Genomic DNA, 23,856 nt, shown 5'->3' with positions numbered 1-23,856 from the left:
AAGTTTATATCATCTGAAAAAATGGCTAAAATGGAAAGAAAAACTGCATATTAATCTTAAAAAAAATATCTTCTTCCTTTAAACATGATTAACTATGTAAAGAAATAGGTTTGTTTTAACAGATTTATGTCTAATTAGCAGAACAGGAGGAGGTAATATAATAGAACCCGACAGTAGAAGTAAATGCTGTTTAGCAGCATGGTGCTCAGGTATCAGGGCGTCAAACTTGTAGATACAGCTGCAATTTAGATCTATGAAATATCCTGGAATGCAATGTTTTGCATCATTTTGCATCATTTAATCATCCTACTCTTGGGAATTGAACGTCTTTCAAAAACATCACAGAAAACGGGCTAAAAGTTTCCGAATGATGATGATAAACTGTCTACATAATGTGTGAAACTAATGCAGAAAATGCCTACTATAACAAATAGGAAATCAGCCAAATAGCAGTATCCTTTCAGTAGCTGTTCTTATAGGATTTATGTATACAGTTTTTAAATATGTCTTTAAGAGGTGTTCTCCCATACATTTGAAATAGCCTTTGAAAGTGACAATCTTTCCTGCAAACTGAAAAGCACGCAATGCATGGAAAGTAATCATCTGGTTTATTTTAACAGGTAGCCATGAGCGTTTCCAGCTAACCAGGAGTAGCTATAACATAAGCTGAATAAACACCACAGTTGTATGGGCAAGAGATGTGAAATCCCTGTAGAATTTCCTTGCCTTTTATGGGGTCCGACTTTCACTAAACGTGTTTTCTGACCTGGGATGTGGCAGTTACTAGTGCTAAGTAATTTTCCAATGAAGAGAAACTCTTAAATGAAACAAGGAAGCCTGCTTTGCTGGCTTTCCAACAGCCTTGTTCTGGCTGGTAGTTGCGTGGGATAGCCGAGCTGCCACATTTCCCTGCCTTCCCACCCACTGACAAGTGGAGTGTTAGAAAGGCTGTCCCAGAGGCCAGCTGTGTACCAAGCTGCCAGAGTGCAGGGAACAAATTTCACTTCTGAAACCCCTAAGTGATTGTCCTGGTTTCGGCAGGGATAGAGTTAATTTCCTTCCCAGTAGCTGGTACAGTGCTGTGTTTTGGATTTAGGGTGAGAATAATGTTGATAACATACCGATGTTTTAGTTGGTGCTAAGTGGTGCTTACACTAGTCAAGGACTTTTCAGCTTCTCATGCCCTGCCAGTGAGAAGCTGGGCGGGGGCACAGCCAGGACAGCTGACCCAAACTGGCCAAAGGGGTATTCCATACCATGTGACGTCATGCTCCATACATAAACTGGGGGGGAGTTGGCCGGGGGGCGGTGACCGCTGCTTGGGAACTGGCTGGGCATCGGTCGGCAGGTGGTGAGCAATTGCACTGTGCATCACTTATTTTGTATATTATTTTATCATTATTATTATTATTTATTATTATTATTATTATTATTATTATTTTCTGCTCCTTTTCTGTCCTATTAAATTGTCTTTATCTCAACCCACAAATTTTACTCTTTTTTTTCCCGATTCTCTCCCCAGTCCCACTGGGGGTGGGGAGAGTGAGCGAACAGCTGTGTGGTGTTTAGCTGCCTGCCGGGTTGAACCACAACAGTGATTTTTCCTGCAGGTTCTCATTTTAACTTTTCAAAAACTAGTTTTTAATATGCCGTGTCCCATATTAATTAAGGTGGAAATTTTTTTTCTTCTTTATAGGGCAGGAAATAGTTTTCCCAAATCCTTCTAGTTATTTCTGTATTAGTGGAAGCATGCTTGAGAATTTTTATTTGCTCTCAACCTATATGCAACTCTCTTGCCTGTCTGTCATTCATCTTCTCTTCCTTTAGCTGCTTTTTTTACTTACATTTCTAGATGCCTTGAAGTGCGTGGTCATGAGCATACCTGTGATAATTACAGCTTACATTATGTCTAAAAACTGATTTTCTAGACAGAGCCTATGTTTATATAGCATTAGCATGTACAGGCCTCAGTGGAAAGCACAGCCTATTTGTGATGTGCTCTGGAGTGCACAGTAACATACTGTGCTTGCCTTCAAACATTTAACTGAAGCCTATGATCTTAAAAAAGATGCAACTTGCATAATTACAGAATTGATTTCAAAGGACTACTTGTGGTAGAAAGACTTAGGTAAACACCAAATTCTTTGTAGTGTCCGGGGTGAACAAAGAATATATACAAGGGAAGGGAGAAGGGAATAAAGAAAAAAAACTAATTACAGAGATCTAAAGCTGGCATAATACATATTCACAATGTAAGCTCTGCTGATGGATGTAGGAAGGGCATGTAGATAGATACTCTGCTAGGAGCTATACTAAGGAGAGTTGCTACAGGAGCCCAAGTTGAACACGTGTTTGGAAGACAGGTACTAAATATTGGCAGTGAAGTCATGTTGACTAATCCCTATTCAGTTTTTGGCATGCGATACATTTCTTGGGGAATAAATGTTTGCCAATCACACACTCAGAACCAGTCTAATTGGAGGAAATTGTGCAAATTTGGTAGACAGCCCATAGCTTTGCAAGTGAAGAGAGGTTTCCATTCCCCCTCTCAGACTGAATGAGACCATGTTATCCAGAACATAAAATACACTTAAAAGTAGAACTTGCTCTATACCAGCAAGGAATCTTCTATGGAAGCCTACAACAAAAAAGGGTTTTATATACATGGCAGTCAATGACATGAACTCCAGTATTACTGGGTTTTATTTTGTCATTTGAAGCTGATGACAAATAATAATATTTGCAGTTGAAAAAGCCACAGTGAAGAGAAAATGTGCTTTACATTTTGCTGCACAGTATAAACAAAGTTATGGCTATTTTAAAAAATGTAGATATGAATGTATAGAGAGAAAATGGTTGAAACATTAATTGTACAGATTCCTTAAGTGGAATAACATCTGCATATTTAGAAGATTATTAATACTGATTTACTCAGCAATTTAAAAACCTAACAAGAAATATGTCTCTATTCATATCCTTTTTCTTTAGTGAGATGCAACAGCTGTCCACCTTTCAAGTTGTCCATGTGGATATGTGTCCATGTCCTTTTTATAAGTGCTTTGCAGTGTCAAAGCCAAAGCTTAACAATAAACAGCAGCTCTACCTGTATTTGCAAGTATTTGTTGAAGAGGTTATCTCAAATAATTAACATGCTTTGAATAGTAAGTTTTCTTACATAAAGAAAGGTGACCAGATACATGAGTTTATTCACAAAAGTCACTGTGAATAGTGTACAGCCTTTGAAAGCTTTCTTATGTGATCATATGGATTCTTAAGCAGAGTAAAAGAGTGTATTAGTAGTTACTGTAAGAAATTCCCATATAATAAAAACTGAGCTAACTTGCATAGTGTAATGTAAATAAATCCCAGTATAATACAATATTTAGTTTCAATAAATTTGCAAGAGTACTCAAAATGTGTTGAATTGAAATTTCCACATTAAAAAAATTATTATTAATACATTGAATTAGAATGAAATATTTATATGAGTACACACGCACGCGTGTGTGTGTATATGCAGGCTTAAATTTTCCCTGGAATGAAAACACTGAAAACAGGAATCATGTCAATTTAAAAAATAGTATTTCAGCTTTTGTTTTCATATTCCATAAGCTACAAATTGTGAAAAGAAACTTCATTAGAAATAAGAAAGTTGACTTTGAAAATTAATTTAAATGCTTCATCTTGATTAGTATCTTGAATGCTTTGCTGAAACTGATGCATTATTCCCTTCCCACATTAGTACCTGAAATGGCACTTTACAATGAAAAACTCTCAGATTTAACCAAAACTGGCTAATCCTATATTAGGCCAGGTTAGTTGAAGGAGAAGTATAATGGTGAATGAAGAATATAGTCATCAAGTAAGAGTTCCTGCAGATATGAGTAGCATCTCAATATAATGTGCCAAATTAGCTTTCAGCTGTTTTAATCTGTATTCTCTACAGCACAATGCCCTGTGGTGTTGCATATAGTTGTTGCAAAAATGCTATCCTAGCATACCTGAGGTTAAACTCCGGCTGACCTGATGTGGATTATTGGATGAAGCTGCCAAATGGGTCTTATATTTAGCTGGCACTTGGATGCCTTTGTTTGAGGGGAAAAAATAAATCTAGCATCTGGCCTGCATAAACAGACACCTGCCCTTGTAAATGACTATGCATCTGTGATTTTTGGAAGAATAGGAAAAAAACCATGAAAACTCTGGGAGCTGAAGGGGGGCAGTATTAAATTTCTCCCTTGACTCAGATACAAGAATGTGGGCATGTCCATTTCAGTGGGAGGGTCCAGTGCAAAAGCTGAATATGAGCTCAGGTTCTGAGTATAGAACTGATTTAGATCTGATTTAGATCTGATGTCTTAGTACGTGTTCATTTATGGTCTGGACTAAAACTGTTATCATGCTTTGGCAAAATAATGCAACTGCAGTTATTACATTGGAGGACCATAGAATAAACATGGCTGGGAAGAAGATAAGTATCTAGAAACGAAGGTGTTCATTTTGCTTTTAGTTTGCAAATCAGTCCCAGTGAGGGACTGATGCTGCATGGGATATTAACTTGCTGATGGGCAGTGATTTAATGCAGTACCACAAGTTTATTACATCTGCTAATATTAAGTATCTTGAATAAGTTGAATGTACAAGATAATGTACTTAGGAAGGAATGGTATGATTGTTCTTGCAAAATGCCAGATTCGAGATAAATACAGGCCTTTCACCTAAGTGTTAACTAAGGTCTTATAGTGCTTTTACATAAATCATTTCTTATATTATCATGTAAATGAAAGATGAAAAGAGACTGAATCAAGAAAGACCTAGCAGAAGTAGAGTGGATTAGATGGAAGGTGCCAGAATGGTAAATGACACAGAGATAGCTTTGTGGGAAGAGAGATTGAACTAAACAGTTATCATATTTTGAGAGAGAAGACAACTAGAAGGCTTATGAGATGCAAAATAATGGACTATGCTGACAAGATAAATGGTGCCTCCTATTTACTACTTATCACATAAGAACAAGGAAATAATAATGGAAATTGAAAGGCAATACATTTTAAAACTGAGGAAAGGAACTAATCATCCAACATATGAGATTTATGGAGCTTACTGTCCCAAGGTAGCACTGAAACTAAGAGCCCAGCAGATTTTTTTTAAATCTGTTGAATGAGTGGAAATGTGGTATTAAATGCAAGAAAAGGAGCTGTTGGAAGAATTTCTCCTTTCAGTTGCTGTTCAGCAACGAGATTCTCCCATATTATTCAGAACCGTTCGATATTAGCCACCATTTGACATTGAATGCTTTACGTGTATGATAAGTATGAAAACCTATAAACTCATAGTTTACCTAAGTGAGCCCAAAAATAGCACTTGTAAAAATCCCTTTAAGATTTTTTTAGCAGGAAACATATTCTCTGCAAAATGCAAATATCTAGAAAAAGTCTGAGCTCTGTTCCATTAACTTCTATAAAAGAGAACAATCTTATTCATGAGTGGTGTCTACAGGTGTCTTGCTTAGGGGGAAGGGTTACTGGTGTTCTGTTTAGGAAACAGCCAAATGTGTTCACGGTGACTGACTAAATAATCCCCGAGGATAACAATTCTGACATGATGATGAGGAAAAAAATACCATAAGTATATGTTGGCACAGTTAATTTATCCAGGGTATGTGGAGTTAAAAAGGCACATGTATTCTTCAGGTATTTTGGAGCAAGTTTGCTCTGACATTATCAAGTGATCTTTCTCCTTGTAGTGGCTGAGCTGCATATATACGGAATTAATAATTCATCTCTGCCACAAGGACAGCAAGTAGTTTTCCTCAATTACAATCTACATGGCTAAGATATTAATAAGCACTTCAAAGCTGCTTATGTTTTTTTTTGTTGCCTTTTTATCGTTTTGTTTTGTTTTGCTTTTTTAAGCAATGTCACTTATGGCAGGTTGAGTCAACCAAGTCTAACGTGATTTGATCTGCTGAAGTAATTATGCAACCCTATAGGCCTAAGTAGAATCAATTATCTGTCAAAACACAGTGTATCATTAACAATATTAATGGTTAGTGGTCACCAGGCTCTGCTGTGCACATCTGTCTGGATGTGCGTCACAGGCAGCATCACTATCAACAAGCTAAAGGGGGCTAGGTCAGGGCACATGATTGCCCATACTGTTTAATCATTAGCATGGTCATAGGCACAGGCCACCTAGCACTCCCAACAAGCAGACTGGATGCCACCAAACTATTCTGAAGACTAAGGTATTTCAGGTGTGTAGACACCAGCCGTGCTGTGCAGTGGCCTCAATGCAAGAGAATAGCCCCTGGCAAATTTTCTTTCCTAGTATAGGCAGAGTCACAACTTCTAAGTGCTAAGAGAGAGAATAATATCCTGCCTATATGCTAATGTGGATATTTTAAATTGCCTTTGGGTAAGGGAGAAGTAAGTTTAGTAGGAGAGAAAATGTAGGTCCAGTGACTAAGATGATGATAGCCTGAAGTTGTAGGTGATTTTGAAATCTGTTTACAGGCTGTGCCACATATAGGGCTTCTGTTTTGTGAAGGTCACACTGTTTATCTTATTCAGTATCTATAAAATGAAGCTGCTGATTACTTAAGTCTTAGAGGAGTTTCAAGGACTGGTATATATATAAAAGACTGAAATGGTGATGACGATGATAACTCTTTTCTCATCTTTTCAGAAACCGGGTTTTTTTGGTTACACAATGATAGACTTTGTAGGTTGTTATATGCATGCATTGCTAAAACACCTACATCTAAGAGTAAATATAAGTGCATTGTGACTTATTTGTCCGTGCTTTCTCCCACAGAATTGTTTCTGTTTAATAATAATTGGTGTGTGGGAGAAAAATCTTATTACAGTACTTCTCCATTGAAATTGCTTGCCAGATACTGAGGAGGAGAAGGCTATGAGCTGTTCAGAGGTCATCCATTGAAGTAGTCTAGCATAAATCTGTTTTATTTTCTTTGTTGTCTGTTTCTGCATCATTTAAGTACAGTGGAGTTAATCTATTAGACCTTTGGGCTTGTCTTTTCTAAAATCACTAGGGTATTTAAAAGCCTGACTTGCAAGAGAGGGAGCAGAGGTGTAGATTGTTCCTCCTCTACAGTATTTCTTCATCCATTTTCAATATGCCTTTCAGTTATCTATATGTTTTTTTTATTTTCAATTTCAGTAGTGCACATTATTTTGCTTTTCGTGGTTCTTTTTAGAAACACTCTGTGGGGAGTTGTTCTGCATCTATACCCTTTTGTAAGGAAAAAAATATTCTCCATATCTTCACCCATCACATGCACCACAAATTATTACCTGGGAAGTTGATCCCATTATATCAGTCACAGAAGTCATTGTAAAAACTTTATCTGTGTAAAAGAAATGCAGTTGTCCTGAACATTGTGCAATTACAGATCAGAGAGTTCTTGAGCTCCCTTTTGGGGAAGAAAAGAAAGAAGGAAAGAAAAAGTGGTGCTATTTGAACTAACAAGGAGAAAGGATCAAAAGCAATCACGGCAGTGAGATTTCTTAACAGTGTGAAAGGTAATACTATGTATGGCTCTAAGGATAGTAGGCTAAAGCACCTTCATTTGAATTTGTTACTCTAAGAACTTCTTTAGTACAGATAAAACTGGAAGAACCTCGGGATCTGAATGTTATAAAAACTCATTGGAGACTTCCATACTTCCTAGAGACTGCTTCTTTTTCTTTTCGTTGTGTGCATGTTTTATAGTTGCTCCAGTCAAAAAGGTATAAAAAATAAAATTTATATAGTATCATATTCTATACACAATTGTGTATCCACTGCTTGCATGTCAAAATGTTATACAATGAACAAAATGGTGCAGATTCAGACCTGTGAAAGACTCCAAGAAAACAATTAACTGCAACTTGGAGAGATGATGAGATTTTGTCAACTTAAATCTAAGTAGGGGTTGTGGGATATACTGCATGGTTTACTGAAGGAAAAGGTGCTGTGTCAATGGACTAACTTTGCTATCTCATTTTCAATTTTTTTTTTGGGGGGGAGGAAAATGAATTCTTTCAAATGTACTAATTGCTGCATCATATTAGGTGCTATAAGCAACACTGTAATCTGTCTGCCACGGAGCAACAGTTACAAATAACTGCTTAAAGAAAAATTAATTGAGACATAGATATTCTTGGGCATATATGATTGCTTTGGAGATCTTTGATTACTTGTTAAAAATGGTAGAAAAAAAACAGTTGCCCAGAAATTCCCTCATTGTTTGGATGTTCTGTAAGTAGGAGAATTTCCGATACAAAACTATATGTAAAAAAGCTGAATAGGTGTTTCAAGCTAAATATGTGGTTCTATGTACACATGAAAATACAGTTATGAAATACATTACCATTAAGGTCTTGAGCAGTGGTTAGAATGATTAAATGCACTATTTCTGTGAACTATTCTATCCTTTAGAATAGGACACCCATCTGATGAGCAAACTGTAACCTCTGGAACTTTAAACACTCAGATTCCATAAAACAGATTTATGTTTCCGGGGAGAAACTTTAGGTAAAGGCCTTGTTTTCAAGCCTGATAGCATCGAAACATGAAGAAGACATCATCTGATGTCAGATAGCCTCTCAGGTTTCATAGCTCCGATGCCAACTAGATTTTTCTGCACTCCCATTGTGTTATGATGATAAAGGCGTGAGGAAGATCTGATTTTTGTGACACTTCTGAGCTGTTACGCAGTGTTTAGGACCAGATTCACAACAGCATAAAAAGTGTGAATCTGAATAAAATGGGAGACTCTTCAATGCCTCTGTGATTTTAAGACTTAAAAGGCAGGGCAAGAAGTTGTAAGTTAGAAGGACTGCTGTGCTAGGCCATAATTCAGAAACACAGCAGATTGAGCACAGTAGAGCGGCAGCTCACCTGGAACCTGAGTCACTTGTGTTTCCTCCTCATAACAAATTTCTGTGTGCAGAAGAGACTGTATTTCCAAATGTACAAATTGAGGAAGAAGTACAGTGGGTTTAGTTGGTTCTTGTAAAAGAGAAGATTTATTTGCATGTATCTGGAAAACATAAAAAGCAGTCCTGCTTCCCTCAGTCAGGAAACCTAAGGCTGCAGTGTGTATTACTGAAGTTTAGCACCGAGCACCAGGTATGAAGTTTTAAGAAATACATTATGTAAAATATCAAGTGCATTTGTAGGCATGAGGAAAGTTAAGTTGCATATTCTAGTGTTATAAACAACCACGGCTGTTTGGCTTCATTAATATATTGCCAGTAGAAAATAGGTCAATATACATTTGCTTTTTGTTCTCCGAGCCAGCTGTCAGACTAACGGATGTGTATACATCATGGTGGGTGTTCGTCATAGGCTTAATTTCCCAATAGCTTATTGGTAAAACAAGTTTAGGTGAAAATAGTTTGAAATGGTGAAATACTATAACTTGCTTTAATTTAGGATTTAGTGGAATATATGTCTCTGATGTAGACAATTGCAATTTTTACTCAAGTCTGTGAGGTAAGCTGCTTTTTCAGCCAGCTCTAAAATAAACCCGTAATGTCATGGGAATGGTATGGCTAGACAGTGTGATTTATGTCAGGACAGAAATTTAATTCAAATATCTCTTCATCTTACTTTTCTAACACTGTTGGCTTATGACTTGAGTTTACAACCATGTTTTTTTCTTTCCTGTTATATTTCATGTTTTCAATGATTGCGGTATTTCACAACGAATATATTTGTGATCTGTCTTTGGGACTTTGTTGCTAACTCCTGTTTTTGACCAACTCATGCTAAGCTGCTGAACTTGGCCCAGGGATTTAATGGGAGCTGTTTCCCTGTACACATCCTCATTGCATGATTTCTCACATACCTTACTCTCTGAGAATATTAATAATATAACAGTGCTTTTGTGAGAACATGCTGAGACTTGGAGTTTAAAGGTAGGGGAAAACAGATACTTTCTATGGGTAATCTTGATTCCATATGTGTTAAGTATGTAAAATACATTAATTTAGATATAGGAAAGAATTACACAAATGTTTAACTGGGATGCCAAAAATAAATACATTAATATTAGAATAATGTCTTGACTTTTCATCATCTTTACCAAACCTTTGTCTTCAGAGTATAAGCATGCTTACATAAGTAGATGAAAGTTAGGGACAGTTACAGTTGTTCATCTTCAAAATTCACTTTTTTTGAGCAACAGAAGGCTTAAGGAGAAATATCTGGATAGCTGAAGACTGTTTTTTTTTCTCCTCCAAGCTCACTTAAAAATAACTCCGCTGGTATTATACAAACTATTTAAAAATAACTTAAAAATTCATTAATAGAATATAGTATTTATTCTGTATTGTAGCTTGAAAGTAGAATTTTTAACATCTGGGTATTAATGCATTTTTTCATTCCAAAGCCATAAATGCAGCAGCATAAAAATTTGAAGTGTACAGAAAACAATATACACACATGATATAAAAATGTGAAGCCTAAATATTTCTCAGTTTCTCCTGCAGCTCAAGGGAAAACACTTCCTGAAGAAGTTTCAGTTCCTCAGCTTTTCATTAGCGAATTATCCACTAATAAATAGATGCTTTTTTATTTACATACTTTTAAATCACTGTAAGATATATCAAAGCTTGTGTTAATGCATGATAACACACACCACATGTTGAAGGCACAGGGCTTCACCTTCTCTCTGACAACACTCACAAAGCATATGTTATCTCTCACTAGCACTTGCCTTGTTGTCTCTCACTGCTAAACTGAATCACACAATCAACTGCACATCACATGTGAGAGCCCCTTGGGCTTCAGCCAGTCCTTTTTCAACAGTTGGTGCTAGTTGTGAGGAAGCAGTCTATTAACTTAATAACCCAACATTATATTAAAGGAATTCTTTAGGAATGAAATAGAATTGTGAGCAAGTTCTATTACATTCAAATATGCAATATTTAAGATTGTGACTAAAACAAACCAATGAAATCTGTAAAATATGAAGCTAAGGCTAGGGTTTCATCTTTAACATGCTTTATGTGCAGACAGGGTAGAGCTGATAGAAATGTCACATTACTGTCTTCTGGGATGGCTGAGAAGCCCTGGCACAGCGGGGAGAGCTCTCCAGCCTGCAGATACAGTTTTTCTTTCTGTGAGGCTTCAGGCATACAGCTATCTACCTTCCAGCCAGCCTGCAGGTCTGATTTGGATTCCTCCATGCTTCCCCCTCAAGTATGATCATGGTGAGGATGCTCTACTTCCTTTTAGGTGAAAATATTGGAAGAACAGCAGAGAAAATGGAGAGAATGAGATTGGTTGGTTGTGAGGGATATTTAGGCACTAGCCACTTAACAGCTCTGAAGGAGGGACAAATCAGATAGCTAGAAGCCTCTATTAAACCCCTTTGGCATACGAAAATAAGCAAAATGTATGATTCATTCTTAAAGATTTTGTTCATACATGTACTGTTTTCATAAATGTTTTTTAAGTAACTCAGGAAGTATTCAAGCCCCAAAAGAGGAGGGTAATGAAGCAGCTTGTTTTCTCCTTCAGAAATTAAATGGAACAGGTCTTGTAGCACTTTTCTTTTTTGATGAGATCTCAGAATTGCAATTATTAAACAGAATTAAAAATAAACAAAAGAGGAAAGCCCATAACTGGGCACAGCTGAATTAGTTTAGCAAAACTCAGTGCAGAAGTCCTCTGGTTTCAGATTACATCTTATTCAAACCACCAAACTTTATGTAAAAATTCCTGTTACAACTCATATTGGACAATTGCCATTCCCAATTAAGTCTGGAATAACACAACAAATATGCTTTTTCAAACTAGCTTAATAGTGGGTATAAAACTGACACACAAGAACAAATTCTTAATGCAAGTCTGGATTTGAACACAGAACCATTTCTAGTGGTTGTAGAGAGCCTAAGTTGTGCAATCACTGGCAAAACTTAGTGGTAGTAGTGAGTCTCAAAGCACGCGGTTTTCTCTTTCTTCTGCTTCTCTCTGAAGCAGTCCATATGAGTTATACAACATTAATACTGATGTAAGACTCCTGCAACCAGTGATTGAAAACCTTACAGGTATTCTATAAGCTTAGAGAAGGATGCATGAAAGGCAGCAGGAACCTCCTTCTTCTGCAATCCTGAAACACCTAGTACCGGACCAATATTGCAATGGCCAAAACAAAAAAAAAATTAATCTGGCTAGAATCACATATGAAACCAACAGTTTAGTTTCAGTATCCCATCTGGAATATGCAAAGGAGACAAGTATAAATAATTTTCCTTAACTCTCAATTTCACAAATCCTGTAGTATAAGAAAGATTTTATATATGTACATAATCATTTTGAAGTTGAAACAAACTTACATGTATAACTTTTGTAGGAGCAGGGTCATAAGATTTCATGGGAGAGAGACTGGTTTTATCCTTTTCTTTAGGCTAAAAAATACAAACATTTTTCCCAAGGTTTATTTTGTGCTACACAACTGGGAACTGGTTTAAGTGCTTAAATAGCAGTCCATTGTACCATAGCACCAAGTGCAGCAGGGTTTCTGGTCCATACGGGGCTGACAAATAGGGCATAGAACTCATAGTAGACCCACATGTTTCTAGAGAGCCAGCTGGAGCTAAAAGTATCCAAAATGGTAGAGGGCACAGTCTCTGGGCCACTGAATTCCCAAAATCAATCTTCACAGAGATTGTCAGATACACAGAACTACCTAAAAAAAGATGGATGTTCAGTCTTGTTCTTATTTTTAAACATCTATTCAAAATGAATTTTCTTAGATTTTTGAAATGTGCAGTATTGTCACAAAGATTTTATAATTTACCTTAAGAACAGATATATACCTTTGCAACTCAAACTACTGTTAATGCAATCTTTAAAATATTAACTATTTGGTACTTCATTGTCTGCTTACAGCTATTTTCTGTGTCAGGTTTTCATCCATGACAATCATTCACCTGTTTCCTGCTAAAAACAACATCAAGAATGTGTATAGTTACTGAATGTTATTGCAGGTTTAGTTTAGTTTAGTTCAGTTGTACATATCCAAAATAAACATTTCCCTGTACAAACAGACTTCCACCTACAGAGTACTAGAGAAGTTTTTCATCTGTTAAGCCTGAAGCAAATGTTTGAACTAAAAGGTCCATCTTGAATTTTCCAAACAGTTTTGTTTTCAGATATGGAAACAAAGCTATCTTCATAATAATAAGAAAGCCAAAGAGTGTGTATGAGCAGAGGTTGGAAGAGAACCTGGTCTCTGTAAAATGACCTTATCAGATCTTTTGCACATTTGTCAAAGTATTATTATTATTATTATCTATAAATGTCAATATTGCCTGCTCTTCAATCGTATCAGTCACCTTCTGTGCAAACAGGGTTGTTTATCACGTTGCTATTTTATTTCTAAAGGACTGTTGTATATATTTTTCCCAGGAAGTATAACTATCACAGACATTGAAATCATGAGGTTTAAATGTATTCCCTGGAGATGAGCTCATTTTCACACTTGAAGAACTCGTGTATTTTGGCCAATCTAACCACCTTCCTGGACAATTAACTTTCTTGTCTAGGCTACCTGGGTAACAACATTTATGGAAGGAAAAAAAAAAATCTTAAGTCTTAACCACTTTTGCAAGCATTAAGTTGACATCAGATTAAATGATCAGAACATAATTTAGGACATGAGTGACCCCTTTTTGTAATGATAACCTCCTCTAAATAAGCCTTTAAGTGACAAGAAAAACAAATGAACCACTCAGATCGGTGTAATGGCCCTTGTAAAGAAGAAAGTGAGCCCAAAAACCTGGGACCTCATACTTCTTTGCTCAGACATGTCTGAACATCCTTCAGGCAGCCAGCTCTGAGACAGAAGAAAGTGGAGGCTTCATTAGAGTTTATTTAATTTCCATTTATCATCTGGCCTGATGGAGGTGGGGACCAGTGATGATGGGCTGCTAAATCTTTGAAAATATGTCATCTTACCACTTCTACCTTGAAAGAGAAGACTATCTCACAGCATTTCCCCACTCTGTCTCCTGGGGTGAAAGATCTATAGGACTATTGCTGAAGTTGCAAGTGGAAAAGGCAGAAGGAATGGCAGGGATTGCCAGGGGAAGGCTCTTCCTCTTCCAGAGGTTTCTTCTTCCTGTTGTCCAGCTGAAAGGAGAGTGGGTTGCCCAGCAACTCATTTTAACTGATCCCTCTTCCTCAATACATTAAGCATTCGGTTAAGCACCATGACTCTACTAGTTTCTTTGATTTCCTGATCGGTTCTCTCACTTGTAGCATGCGAACCATATACAGTTCAGGTACACTGAACTCACCAGTTGTATATTTTAGCATCAGACAGGGACTCTCACTGGGGCCAAAGGGACAGTAAACAATTGTAACATTTATGGTTTAATGAATAGTCTGGCCTAGCATATAGAAGTCTATTGGGCCTGCTTCCAGAAGGAACAGGATCTATGAAATGATGGACATTATTCCCACAAGATAACAATAGGATTTTAGAATTGGAACGATTTGGGTTGGAAGGGACCTCTGGAGGTCACATAGTCCAAACTCCCACTCAACGCAGGAACAACTTCAAAGTCAGATTATTTTGCTCAGGGTTGCTTGTCCAATTGAGGTTTGAAAATCTCCAAGGATGGAGTTTCCACAACCTCTCTGAGCAACTTGTTCCAGTGTTGCACCTCTCTCATTATTACTTTTTTTTTTCTTATTTCCAAGCAGAATTTCCCCTGCTGCAACTTCTGACTGTTACTACTAAAGCTTTCATTGTACACCTCTGAGAAGCATCTGCTTCTGTCTTCTCCGTTAACCACTCTTTAGGTAATTGAAGGCTGCAATTAGATCTCTCCCTCAGCCTTCTCCAGGCTAAACAAAACCAGTTAATTCTCTTTGTGACTGTTCAACTACCATATGCTCCAGCCCCTAACCATTTTAGTTATGCTCCACTGGACTCTGCAGTTTGTTGATATGCTAGGAGACCTAAATTTGGATAAAGGGTTCCAGATGCAGCCTCACAAATGCCAAATAAAGGGAAATAATAACCCTCCATCATACTACTTACTATGCTTTTGCTAACGCAGTCCAGTATGTGGTTAGTCTTTATCACTTGGAAGGGCACACTGCTGACCCATGTTCAGCCTAGGACCCCCCAGATCCTCTTCTGCATAGGTGCTACCCACCCAACCAGTCTACAGTCTATACCAAGTCATGAATTTATTCCATCACAGGTGCAGAAGTTTGCATTTACATTTGTCAGACTTCATGAGGTTCATGCTTTTTTCCATTTTTCCCAGTTTATTGTGATCACGCTGAATGGCAGCCCAAACCCTCCAGCATATGAACCCTCAGTTTAGTGTCATCCACAAACTTGCTGAGGTTCCAAGTCTCCCGTTGTCCAGGTCACTGATGAAGATCTTAAATATTGTCAAGCACTATTGACTTCTGAAGAACAGTATTTATAATCAGACTTTGAACCACTGTCTATCATGTCCCTGCTCATTGCAGGGGGGTTGGACTAGATGACCTTTAAAGGTCCCTTCCAACCCAAACTATTCTATGATTCTATGATTCTTTGAGCTCAGTGGTCCAGTCAGTGGTACCACCCACTCTGTAGCCCATCCAAATAGTACATGTCACCTCAGTTTGGCTACTAGGATACTATGCGAGATTGTGTTGAAAACTGCCGAAGTCAAGCAAAGTATGTGTAGCAAACTACATCCACTGCTCTCCCCTGTGCACAGAGCCAGTCATTTTAAGACACCTGGTGTTTGAAGATCTTGGTATTGATAACAGCTGGATTTTTAACACTGGGGTAGCAGGAATGGAGAGTATAATTAGTTCTTTGTTTTGGCTGAGAAGAACGTGCCATATTGTTGAGATTGTCCCAGAATTCCCCTGTTCAAGCTGCATTTAAAAATATCAAGTATATTAAAGTCTGGAACTTAAAACTCATCCTTGTACATTTGCTTGGTCACCTGCATATCTAGATGGAACAAGAGTGTGCTAGAAAAAAGGGGGTCGGCGCAAAACCAATCACACCGTCTCACCATGAAAAATTCAGTGGAACTTCAGGAATTTTAGAAAAAAGTACATTTCTTTTTTCAGCAAACTCTTTGATGCTTCTCCTGGAGAGTACTTGAAACTGTAATTACCACACCCTGAATCTTTTTAATTTATGCTGATATTAAAAATGGAAGTGTCAAGAAACAAAGAAGGGATTAGGGAGTCATGGCCCTACAAGAACATGACGGAGAAAAGTATTTCATTTTATTAAAAAAGATATGCAACAAGGACGCTTTCAAGTGTTCCTCGTCATCAAAGAAAAGTCAAAAGCCTATAACACAGTTGAATGACATAGAGGATTTTTTTTTTCCTGGTTTAAAAATCCTTTAGAGTGCTGCGAGGCTCCTTACAATTAAGACCTATTTTCCTTTCCACCACCATCTTGAAGTTATTTTGCTTAGTTTTGCCCTCTGCAATGCTTTTTTTTCTGTCAGATATTTATGTTACTATGCTATATAAGAAGTGCTTGGGCTTGTGGAAAATATGTCAAATTGTTTAATGGAGCAAAAACCATTCTGCTATTTCAAAAATGCCATGAATATGCCATGCTCAGTCTTCCAGCTACAGAGTGAATCGCAATTAAAGACAAAATCTATTTAACTGTGTCGTTATTTTAAAGTTGTGCATATACACACTAATGAACATGCAGAGTCAGTAAGTCCATAGTTTATGAGAACATTCTAGAGAGGTTGCACTGTGATGACCTATTATGTGGATTAATTGTACTGTTCATAGTTATACTTTGGCTATCCGGACTACTTTATACTGTGCTTATTTTCCAGTCCTTCTATCACTACAGGGCTCCTGACAGCTCACCTCCTGTTTGCCAAATCCAGAACCTGAAAATCAGGAAAATTCCTATTCATTTCAGAACTTTACTCTATAAAATAATTTCATGCTCTTTTTGGCTTCCCTTTCTTTCAAAGAACTCTTGCTCATTTAATTCCATTTTATAATTTTAAAATACCTATTTGCTTGTTTCCCTGGTAAGTGGCTAACAGGCTAAAACTCCCACAGCCTGCTGTGCTTGCGAGTTACTTAAAGTTCTCAAGCCTTCCAGAAATCAGCACTCATAGGATTTTGAGTTGGCTGGCTATTTCTTCTCCTTTCCCTTGAAGTGGTGATACTAGGATGTCTACTGGAATAGAGTTGAAGCACATGATGACACCAGCTGTTGGCAAGGAGAAGGAGCAATAAAATCCTTAAACAGACATTTGGCTATTTTTCCAAAATTTAAGCAGCATTTGAAAGGATGTCCTCTTCAGAAAAATTGAGATGTTTTCAGTAACAGAGGTACAGTAACAGAGATTTTATGACCAATCATGAGCTTTTTGGTTAAAAACATAGTATATTTACAGAATATAGATGAACAGCATAAATTTCCACAAGCCAAGTTCTTCATATTATTTTTTGTTATTATAACATACTGAAATAATCTACTTTTAAATTTAAGATATCTTACAAAGTTCATGGAGCTGCGGCAAAATATAAACAAAGTTTAGAAACTCTGGACTTAATATTAATGACCTCCCGAGTTCCTTGGCACTGGGAGCTATTTATATTGTAAGAAATGGAGCTGCTTTGATTAATCTGGAGTTGTGGACTTCAGCAAAACAATGGTTATCACATGGTTTTATTACTAATGCACAAACTGATTTTCAAATGAAAGATTGTCCATGAAGTAATGTTATAAGCAGATATGTAATGCAATTTCTGCAAAGGTGTAGTCAGCGTTGCAATGACCAAAACAATGCACATGGATGAAGGAACAGGAGAATATGATCTCTAAATTTTTACATGCTATATAACCCTTTACTTCAAGGGCTTTTGAGTAAGCATCTGCCCTTGGATACAGGCAGGAATGGCAATTGTGAGTACATTTGTTATTTAAAGCTTCAAAACAATTTGCTGAATGAAATGTATTTCATCTTTAGGGTTATTTGTTAAATATTACATGTCTCAGCAGAAGTGTTGATACGAGGCAGTACTTCCTGTATGAGAATTTCCTTCCAATGGTTTCCTCCAGATTGGTATATTAAATCCATCAGTTTGTACCTAATGTGCTCTGTGTATGTGTAGCATGCTACTGTAGTGCATGCATACTATTACAGAGATGTGATCATTTCCAGTCTCTCTACAGTGTCGGCTTAAATTGGTAATTTTATTTTCAAGCTCACTATTCCTATACTGTATCTCAGCCCCTGTGAGCCAGCCGTGTATGTGTTTTTCTTTGGGTGGCATGCAGGGTTTTTAGTAAACTGTGCAACCTTTGGTTTTGGGCAATGAAGACAATGCAAAGATTAAACATTGAAAACTTCTTAACTAATTTTCATGTGTTTTACCTACTTTCATGGTGGGAGACAGTTTTTGACCTTGAAAGATAATTGCACAAATTCACTTCTATTAAGATCCCTCCCCACCCTCCCAATAATTTAATAAGTATAGGAGCCCAATAAATAAAGCGTGTAATGTCAGTCTCATGAAAGTTTAATCATTGGTCATTACAGTAGAACAAAGTAATTTAATAATTGCTCTGTGAAGTACCATTAGTGCATGTTAACTAACTGATGTTGGATGCTAGGCATCTGAGGAAATGTGTAATATCTCTCCAGAGCCCAACAGTCACTGTCTCTGTACTGCAAATGGTGTGCCTCCAAAGAAAGTATCTCTACCTCAGAGTCTAATGTAGAGGTGCCAGCTCAATCGAGGAAAAGCAAGAGGTTTGGTTTCCTGGACAGCGGGACTTTGGTTAGCTTTACAAATAACCTAGCAGCAGGTATATACTATAAGCTCCTGGAGCAGAGCCATGCTTGTGTTCTGGGTTTGTGTAATGCTCAGCACAAAGAATATTTCTTTCCTGTCCCTGATGTATTGCAAAATGTAGTGATATCCTCTCTCATGCTATGTTGTCTTAGACTATAGACAGTGTGACGGGCTGCCCATTCCTTTGATCACTCAGTAGTCTGGTAGTCACCTGGTTGCATCCCCCAGAAGCAGGCATGGTACTGCAGATGTAACTCAGGGGGGGTCTTTATTAATAGTTTAGTTGGCTGCCCTTTTCTGAGAAAGTGCAGAGCTAATCAAGAGAAACTGAAGGAGAGATCCTTCTACAGGATTCTGAAATAAGAGATCTAAGTATATCTAATGCAGTTTTTAATTCCAAAATTTTCTGCATCTGGTCTGTAAACAAACCTGTTGTTCAAATCCTTATCCTGACATTGTTGTTTCTTTTTACCTATGATTTGAAACCCCTGATTTGGAATATTTTAAGTTTGCATCTGAATCTGATTTTTAGCTATGCACAGATCAGCCTACAGACTCAGGACCTAAGACCTTAGCCATTTACTTTAGGCATATATTGAAATGTACTGACCAATTACATGTGATGGACAAAGAAATATGGTGATTGAAATATGTGCATACGTTATAACCTGTTAATTTCTATCCATAAAGAAAACTGAGTGAACAAGACCACACTGCAGAGACCAGGGAGCAAAAGTGATATACAAGCTAATAACACTTTGCAAAGCAAAAACCAGACTCATGGCAGAAACTCCCTGCACTGTGGTATATAAAAAATGTACATTTCTCTTCCCCTTGATTCTTTTTTTTTCAGCAGCCGGTAGTAGATAATTTGTCAGTCTCACTCATGAAACAGTCCTATGCAATATACTGCTGCTAGCTCCCAACTGTACTGTAAGGCCCTTGTTAGAATTTCAGAACAAGCAAATATATTTATGAAAAAAAACCACTGTTCCTACAGATGATTTTCATCATGGGGAGATTACATTAAGCATCCCAGATCTTAAAAGGACCTGTATTTTTCCCACCCTTACAGCTTACAGTGAAGTCAGAACTTAATCTTTGAGGCTTTCTCAAAAAAAAACCCAAACAAACAAACAAAGGCAAAAAGATAATTAGCTTTTCTGTAAAAGAAAGAATAGGATGGATAGGATGAATGAGTATCTCTGGAAAGTAAATCTCTCTCCCCTGCTATTCATTTCTCCCAAAGCAACCCTTCCAGTAGAAAAATGTTGAATGAGGATATTTCTTCAAGAAAAACTCATGGCCACATGTTCTGCTTTGAAGAGAGGTGAATGACTATACTTTCTTGAGTAAAGTCTTTACTTTATTAATTAACTGCCCCTAATAAACATTTGAAAAGCAATAATAAAAATGCATGTGTCTCTAAGCAGTTAACACATTGCTATCCAGAAAATGATGTCTGGAGCAGTAACAGAAAAATATTTCAAAGGATTATAAAAATAATATATGGACCACATATTTTGCTTATTACTGGCTATGAAGTTGAGATTCAGAGGGCTACACCATAATATCCTTATACTGAATGTTCTCAATGGGGATGTTGGCAAAATGTGGCTAGGAAGGAGTTAATCATCTTCTTAACTGTAGAACCATTAACTGAAAAGCAACAATTAGCTGATAGGCTACAAGAGAAAGACATTTTAAGGACTGAATATGCACTGCTATTAACATTTTGATTGTCTTGATGTTTGAAGCAATTTACTGGTCCCACCATTAAAATCATAACAAAAATAATGAATACAGTAAACTCCTAGAAATTTGTTCCTTAAAAATGAGGACCAGGATAAGAATAAAGAGCACATCAACACAGTGTCAGCAACAAGTCAGAGTAATTAACAGGAGTCTCAAATTAGCATTAAAATGTGTCAAATAATCATGTAAGTTTCGTGACTGGCAGGTAAAAGTCACAAGACTTTGGATGAAGTCGCTGTGTCTGTGACCAAAATGAAAAGAGCAACAGGAAATCCTGAGTGTATCTATACCCCCAGAAAGTTTCTCAGCACAGAATGGTTGCACAGGTAGTGCCTTTTAAGTTCTTCCATGAAATGATAAAATCAGGACAATTCATTGTTGAACAATAAATTAAACTCTAGGAAAAGATCTTCCATGTAACCTTCCCATTATGTGGCATAGAATAAATAAAGGAAAACATAATACAAATACTCTGAATCTGAAAAAGACAGTAGGGAAAAAACTATCCACTTCTGACAAGGGTGCTGAAGCGCGTGGGCTTCAGTGGACCTCTGTATCAGTTTTATATCTGTATACCTATGTAAGGACAAAAAATGCTTCTTAAATGCTACAAAATTGGAACTGGTAAGCTGGCATTCACCTGGCACAGGTGTAAGTGTCAGGTGGTTTTGTAGTGCTCTGGACTTAGAAGATGAAAGGTAATAATGATTCACTGGAGGGCAATAAAATATTTCTACTAGATTTCTGTGATTTGTCAAACTTTAGAAACAAAAAGCATATTGGAAAATCTGCTGTGTAATTTTCTAACTGACCATGAGGTCTGGGCAGATTCGAATGTTGTTAAAAAGACAAAAGTTTTCTTTGTTTCTGAAATGGATGTTTAACAGCTTGGAGACTGCCCACAAGAGTTCTCGCTCAACAAAAGTTCAGGTTTCTAATTGCTTTTTTTTATCCCTTTAGTGTTTTCTTTTCTGGAATAAATATTAAATCAGTATTTCCATACTGATTCCCGCCTCCACATTAAACTAGGATTTGTTGACTTCTCTTCAGTAAAAATGTTGTGCTTCTGTTCTTGTTAGGTTCTTTTTTAAGAAACAGAACTCAAAACAGTGTCTTTACGCTGCACAGTTGTAAAATGTTCCTAGCAACTTACCTTTATTATACTTCATAAGCAGTGACTTTGTAAGCAATAGGAGAGTCCTTACACTACAGTGCAATGCTTTTTAGTCAAGCAAGTGTAAAAGAGTAATGGGAGTTACTAGCCATTACATTTTAGGGTTAAGGGATTCTTCAGTTCAATTTTTATTCTGGACGATTAATTCTACTATGAATTGTCCCTATATGTAATATAAGCAATGATAATTGTGCAGCAGATAAAATTATTATTGATCTTTGTGGATTTCTTGGCTTTCGAGTAAGGGTTAATTGCAATTTTCTACTGTATGGATTTTTTTTAAATACATAGATCAGTCAGCAGCAGCAGCAGCAATTGGGTGTTGGGGTGAAGAGAGTTTGTGAGAACACTCTCAGTTTTGTTTTTGGTCACAGATGGCATCTTTATGGGCCAGTGTGGATGCAGCTTAGATGAGAATGTGCGCTAAAATAGCCTAAATAGTTAAGACAAACAATGCTGTAAATGTCATCTAGAATGATAACTCATCAAATGTCCTAAAAGGAAGACTACATCCTGAACTGCCTGTGTTTTGCACCTCTATGCCAACTCCATATCTCCCCTTCACACACCCTTTATTATTCCAGTTACTAGGGGAATGCGTGAAGAAAATAATGCCAAGAGAGAAATATAGGATGGGAAGCAGTATCAACTACAGGAAATTAATTGCAGATGTTTTGTTTACTCTTCCTTGCTTCCCCTTTGCATTAGCACTTGTCGTATCCATTCTTAAATGTGCTTCTAGGTATTGTTGGCAAAATGGATCCGTCACTCAGAAAGGATGGTACAGTCACATAAGGTTTAGAGCACTGGGTTTTTTTCCTTTTTATTTTCCCGAGTTTAAAGAGTGAACGGTGTCTCAGGAAAGTTTAGAAGTGTATTGCACTAGGTTATAATTAACTCAAGGTATCACTTCTTGCAGTAGGGTTTATTCTTTGAATTGCCTAGAATTTAATTTGACAAGCACTGATCTGCAGACATTGTTAAAAATCTGTGACACGGCCATTTCAAAGCTATTAGAGGCTCTGCTTCTCTTTCATTGGCGTCAACATAGCGCTTTCAAAAACTCTATGATAAGTTCAAAACATTTGACAGTTGTTTATACATTTATATAATTTTGAACTCATGCAAATTTCAAAACAGGATACAAGGCATGCGAAGTTATTCCTGTTCTTGAGGAAAATCCTGTCTACCTCTCAAATGATAGCTTTCCCCTCTCTCAGGAGAGGCTCATTAACAGACTGTATCTCCTATAGCCTTGCTTTTTGGGCTATGAGTCATTCTAGCTCTGCTATGCTGCGTTCTTCCCTCCCTTGTGTACAAAATGGGCATGCACTGTTAGTTTTACTGCAAAGTAATTTCTGCTGCCGCGAAAAGCTCTTAAATTCAGCTTTAGGAATTTGAAACATAGCTTTGAAGCATGCTCAGTTTCAAGTCCTACAGTCTGTCAGTGCTTCCTGGCTGCAATCTGGAATATGCAGTTTTATTATAGCAAGCATTTCTTCATCATGAATTCTTTATATAATATGTGCACAACCTACAGTTAATGGTGTGGAAATGTTTTATTGCAACTTCCTCTTTTAAGTAGATGTGTTTCTAAATTATTTTGCCTAAAGCGTCTGTTATGCCTCCTGTAACTCATTCAGCATTAAATCCCACTTTCCTTTAGACTCCGAACTGTATGAAGCGTATAAAAAGAATCTCATCTTGCTTATTGTTTCCTTATCCTACCTTTGCCAGACCTTTTGGTGAGGAATACCTTGTGGTTATGCAGTCACATTAGATGACTTAAACTCCAGCCAGGGTAAAATAATGCGCAAATAGAAGAATTAATAACACTGTAAATTGACAGTGTATTGACATTTGATAACAGATGGGCAAAGAATTGAAAGAAAAATGTACTTAAATTACTTACAAAACAGAAAACCTTCTTTCTCCTTCAGCTAACTGTGGTCTTCTAACATGGTGGCAGGCAGAGAAGCAGATTGTGCAATTATTATGCCTTCAGTTGCATCCTGTTAAACGAAACTCCCCTTTGAGTATCCTTCATCAGAGTGTACTTTTCTTGGTGTAACATTTTACTTCTTGCAGCCAGTTTTTCC

At 37.1% G+C, this 23,856-nt stretch overlaps 1 protein-coding gene across 1 annotated transcript in view; it reads left to right on the top strand.

Moving 5' to 3' along the window:
- Positions 1-23,856, top strand: part of CNTNAP2 (contactin associated protein 2) — a 1,225,394-nt gene that overhangs the window by 151,686 nt on the left and 1,049,852 nt on the right. The window lies entirely within an intron of this gene.

This window comes from Aptenodytes patagonicus, chromosome 2 (assembly GCF_965638725.1).
Source record: "Aptenodytes patagonicus chromosome 2, bAptPat1.pri.cur, whole genome shotgun sequence".
NCBI classification, from domain to species: Eukaryota; Metazoa; Chordata; class Aves; order Sphenisciformes; family Spheniscidae; genus Aptenodytes; species Aptenodytes patagonicus.
Note: the sequence above shows the minus strand (reverse complement) of the source record. Positions and strands in the feature narration are given on the sequence as shown.